Source organism: Scylla paramamosain, chromosome 38 (assembly GCF_035594125.1).
Source record: "Scylla paramamosain isolate STU-SP2022 chromosome 38, ASM3559412v1, whole genome shotgun sequence".
Lineage (NCBI taxonomy): Eukaryota > Metazoa > Arthropoda > Malacostraca > Decapoda > Portunidae > Scylla > Scylla paramamosain.
In genome coordinates, this window is record NC_087188.1 from 8,638,735 (window position 1) to 8,643,734 (window position 5,000).

Here is a 5,000-nt window from a genome sequence, read left to right on the forward strand (position 1 = left end):
GGAGAGGGAGAGGGAGAGGTGTGAGAGCATAAAGACGCGGCAAAGGAGGCGTGGCGGTAACTAATGGGGATAAATGGGTATTTCCCCTTAGAAAGAGTGGTGTTTCTCGTCCACAAATGAGAGAGAGAGAGAGAGAGAGAGAGAGAGAGAGAGAGAGAGAGAGAGAGAGAGAGAGAGAGAGAGAGAGAGAGGTAAGACACGCACAAACACACACAGACACTAACACACACAGACGCTAACTCACAAAAAGACAGACAGACAAACAGACACCCAGACAGACAGACAGACAGTAAACATACGAAGGAATGGATAGAAAGACAGGCAAGCACAAAGAGAGCCGGATAGACAGAGTGACAGACAAGCAGAGAGGCAAACAGACAGATAGACAGTTAGACAGACAGCCATACATACACACACACACAGAGAGAGAGAGAGAGAGAGAGAGAGAGAGAGAGAGAGAGAGAGAGAGAGAGAGAAGGATGAGGGAGATGGACGAAGATGACAGAGAGAGGAAATGAGAGAGGAGGAGGGGAAGGAGGAGGAATGGATGAAGGAGAAAAGTGGAGTAAGAGATTGTTGATGTTGGAAGAGGTGGAGATTGATGGAGAGAATAAAGGTCGGGAGGAGGGAAGGAGGGGTGAGGAGAGAAAAAAAAATGATAGAAAAAGGACCGGAACAAACCAGATAAAGGGAGGAAAGAAGAAATGAAAAATGAAACGAATGAAGAAGTAACCCAAAAACAGAATAAAAGGTAATTAAGATAAAGTATAAAGAAAAAAAGTAAATGAAACTGGAAGGAAATGAAAAGTGGAAGGAGAAACGAAAAAAAAAAGTAGACTAGATAAAGAGAAAATAAAGGAGGAGGAAAAGAAATAACGAATAACAATAGAGAAAAGTAGAGTTGTGGAAGGAAAGGAGGGAAAAAGAGGAGGAGGAGGAGGAGGAGGAGGAGGAAGGCATCACCTGAGATATAGATAAGGGAAACGTGCTCAGGTAAACCAATTAAATATTCCCTAGAGACTTCTTAAGCCAATATATGTACACACTCACACACACACACACACACACACACACACACACACACACACACACACACACACACACACACACACACAGGTGAAAGTTTCAGGCACATGTAGGGAATGCGTGTTGGTATAAATAACGTACACTCATTCACGTACACATGTGTATATACAACGGTACACATTCCTGAAGGTATACAAGAAGCACCAGGAATACACAGACACTCATGACGAAGAAACGAGGGAACGGAAGGAGAAGGAAGCGGTAATGAAAAAAGCAACGAATGGAGAGAATGAAAGAAAGAAGACAAAAAAAGAGAAGAGCAATGAACAGTGAATGATGGGAAGAAAGGGATGAAGAGAAGGAATGGGAAGGAAAGGGAAGTTCAAGAAAGTAGGGCGAGAAAATGGAGACAAATAAATGATGAGAGGAAAGAAGGAAAATGGAAATAAGGAAGAAAAAGAAGTGAAGCAAAAGGAAAATGAAGAAAATTACTAGAACTAGAAAATACAGATAATAGGAAAAGAAAGAAAGAAGCGAAGAAGAAGAGGAAAACAAAACAAAACTGAACAAAGAATAAAATAATGAAAAAAAGTAAATTAGAGGCGTAATTAGAATGTTCCCTCACCTTCCCTTATTAATCACACACACACACACACACACACACACACACACACACACACACACACACACACACACACACACACACACACACACACACACACGTACACAGAGGAGAGGGGTGAGTCCCTTAGTTCATTAGTAACCAGGTAGAGGTGTGGGCGTGAGTGCAGCTGGGGTGAGGCGTGGCGGTGGGCGGTCATTCTGCGTGCGGGCGTGGGTGTGTAGGCGTGGCGATGGGTGGACGGCAATACAAGTACTCCTCAGGTAAGATGTGCAGGTATTGGACGCAGGTGTGTGTGCGTGGGAAAGGTGTTGTAAGATGTATTTGAGTTTAGTAAGTGAATAATTTACATTTCGGCTGATGTAGTGTGTAAAAATGGTGATATTGTAGTAGTAGTAGTAATAGTAGTAGTAGTAGTAGTAGTAGTAATAGTAGTAGTAGTAGTAGCAATAATAATAATAATAATAATGAGAAGAAGAAAAATTATAAAAAGATAAGAAAAGGAAGAAACCGAGGAAAACAAGGAGTAACAAAACTAAAAATAAAGAAAAGGAAAAGTGAAGAAAAAAAGAGAAAAGAATAGAGAAAAATATAAAGAAAACTCCATGTTTCCTATTTCAAACTTGGCAAAAATACAAAATTTTAAAGCCGTGGTCGATTTCACTTAAGATTTGATATAGTCTTTGCGCAAGAGTTGACAGTGTTATATTGAGAAGGAAATAGCTTACTCATTACTGCTAAAACATGACTCTCTCTCTCTCTCTCTCTCTCTCTCTCTCTCTCTCTCTCTCTCTCTCTCTCTCTCTCTCTCTCTCTCTCTCTCTCTCTCACCTGTTGCTTGTTCATTACCAGCAAGATTCGGATCACATAAATTAAGACGTAAGGAAGAAGTTAAAAGGACATATTTTATTCCTTCTCTTTTGTTCTGCGCTTCATTTGTTTCGTGTTTAATCCTTTCTCCTCCTTTATCTTGCATCCTAAACGCCCCACGCGAAGGGAAGATAAGTTGGTAATGTAAAGAAAATGGATAGAAACAGCCAGGTAAATTTATGGGCATGATAATTAAGGTTAGGTAAGTGTGTGTGTGTGTGTGTGTGTGTGTGTGTGTGTGTGTGTGTGTGTGTGTGTGTGTGTGTGTGTGTGTGTGTGTGTAAATAAGCTGTCACTGTCACCATAACCATCAATATAAATGTTAATATTATGTTATGTTTGGTTTTATTTATTTGTGTAATATTAAATAATGTTAAGTTAGATGAAGTTCGGTAAGGTTAGATTTCATAATATTAGGTACGGTAAGGTAACATTAGGTCAAATATGACAATATTATGTAAGGCACGGTTTTTGTTAGATAATTTTAGGTTATGTTACGTAATATTAGGCAAGGCAATGTTAGCTTATGTGAATAATGACGTAACTATCACGACCACCACCACTATTACCACCACCGCCACCACCACCACCACTACCCTCTATCAAGCATTATATCCCATTGAGCAATTAATTTGTGTTGCAAGCCTGGCGGGTCAGATACAACAAGACTCTTCTCCAACCTGCTGGCCTGCCTCCCTGCCGGCCCTGCCTCATGTAATGGCCAGACTCACTTGATTAACCTGCCTCACCTAACAGCGGGGAAGCGACCTGCCTACCTGAATCTACAAGCTGACCTCTCTCTCTCTCTCTCTCTCTCTCTCTCTCTCTCTCTCTCTCTCTCTCTCTCTCTCTCTCTCTCTCTCTCTCTCTCTCTCTCTCTCTCTCTCTCGCTCTCTCTCTCTCTCCCCTTTCATTTCCGTCTTAATACCACCTCACTACCTCCCATCACAGCTCTTCATTCTCTCTCTCTCTCTCTCTCTCTCTCTCTCTCTCTCTCTCTCTCTCTCTCTCTCTCTCTCTCTCTCTCTCTCTCTCTCTCTCTCTCTCTCTCTCTCTATGATGTAATAAGACGAAGGTTGCAAGAGTAAACATGTTTCCATTTTTGGAGGTGAGTCCCGCTGTTTACCTGTGACGTGGTGAGGGTGAGAGAGAGAAAGGTGAGTGACCCGTGAGGTGCTTAAAGCTCTCTCTCTCTCTCTCTCTCTCTCTCTCTCTCTCTCTCTCTCTCTCTCTCTCTCTCTCTCTCTCTCTCTCTCTCTCTCTCTCTTGGTTTCTCTCGTGTTAGTTTCATTTCACTTTTTTTTATATATATCACTCATTTCTCCTCTTCCTCTTTCTCTTCCTCTCCCTCCTCCTCCTTCCCTTATTTACACACTTCTTTACCTTCTCCTTTCATTCATTATTCCTTCCTTTTTTCCTCTCTTCCTTCCTTCCTTACCTTGCTTGCTTGCTTCCTTCCTTTTTCTATTTCTCCTTTCTTTTAATCTTGTCAGTCTTATCAAATTTCTCTCTTCATCTCTATTTTTCTCTTTCTTACTTATTCTCTCTTTTCTTTCCTTCCTACTTTCTGTTTTTTCTTCATTTATTTTTAGTTTTGAATTCTTCCTATCTTCTTTTTTCTCGATTCTTCCCTTCCTTCCTCTCTATTTTGCTCCTTCCCTCTTCTCATCTGTTTTCCCACTTTTCTTTCGTCTTTTCTTTGCCACATTCCTCCTTCGTTCTTCTCACCTGCCCTCCTCTTCACTTCTTTTTCTTCTCTTCTTTCCTACTTCCATCTTTCCCTCTTCTTCTGCCTTCTCCACTTCCCCCCTTTCATTTCTTCTTTCTTCCTCCTCTTCTGCTTCCTCCCAAGTTTTCCCCCTTTTCTTCTTTTTGTTTTCTTCCTTCATTTTTCTCACTTTCCTTTCTCTTGACTTTCCTTTCCTTTCTTTCTTCTCTTGTTTTCTACCACCCTCCTTCTCTTCTCTCCTCTCCCTTTTTTTTTTACTTTTCGTCTCTTCCTCCCTATTTTCCTCCTCCATTTTTACTTGCTTCCGTCTCTACTTTCCTCCCTTTATTTCCTTCTTTCCTACCACTCCCCCTTCCCTTCCCTTCCCTCCCCTCCCCCATCCCCGCTCCCCCAGCACTTCAGGTACGTACAAACACAGGTGCTACTTACCGATAATGGCGGCACGTCTTCGGATCGTTGAGGAAACACTGTCTTGCTGCACCTGCGAATAAATTATCAGTATTAGCATTAGTGTTAGTATCAGTATTGGTGGTGGTGGTGGTGGTGGTGGTGGTGGTGGTGATGGTGGTGATGGTGGTGGTGATAGTAGTTTTGTCAAAGTCACCATCATCATAAGGTATTTTTCTCTTTTTTCTATCTTTTCATTTTTCGTGGTTTTTCTTCTCTCTCTCTCTCTCTCTCTCTCTCTCTCTCTCTCTCTCTCTCTCTCTCTCTCTCTCTCTCTCTCTGGGAAGCCACGTAGACAAGCTTAAA

The 5,000-nt window shown here is 41.7% G+C and overlaps 1 protein-coding gene across 2 annotated transcripts in view; it reads right to left on the minus strand.

Annotated features, from left to right (window-relative positions):
- Positions 1-5,000, minus strand: part of LOC135091709 (DNA polymerase delta subunit 2-like) — a 293,047-nt gene that overhangs the window by 131,452 nt on the left and 156,595 nt on the right. For both annotated transcript variants that reach the window (XM_063989611.1, XM_063989612.1), the window contains exon 4: positions 4,677-4,728. The gene's annotated coding sequence lies outside the window, so the exon portion shown is untranslated. The remainder of the gene's footprint in view (positions 1-4,676; positions 4,729-5,000) is intronic.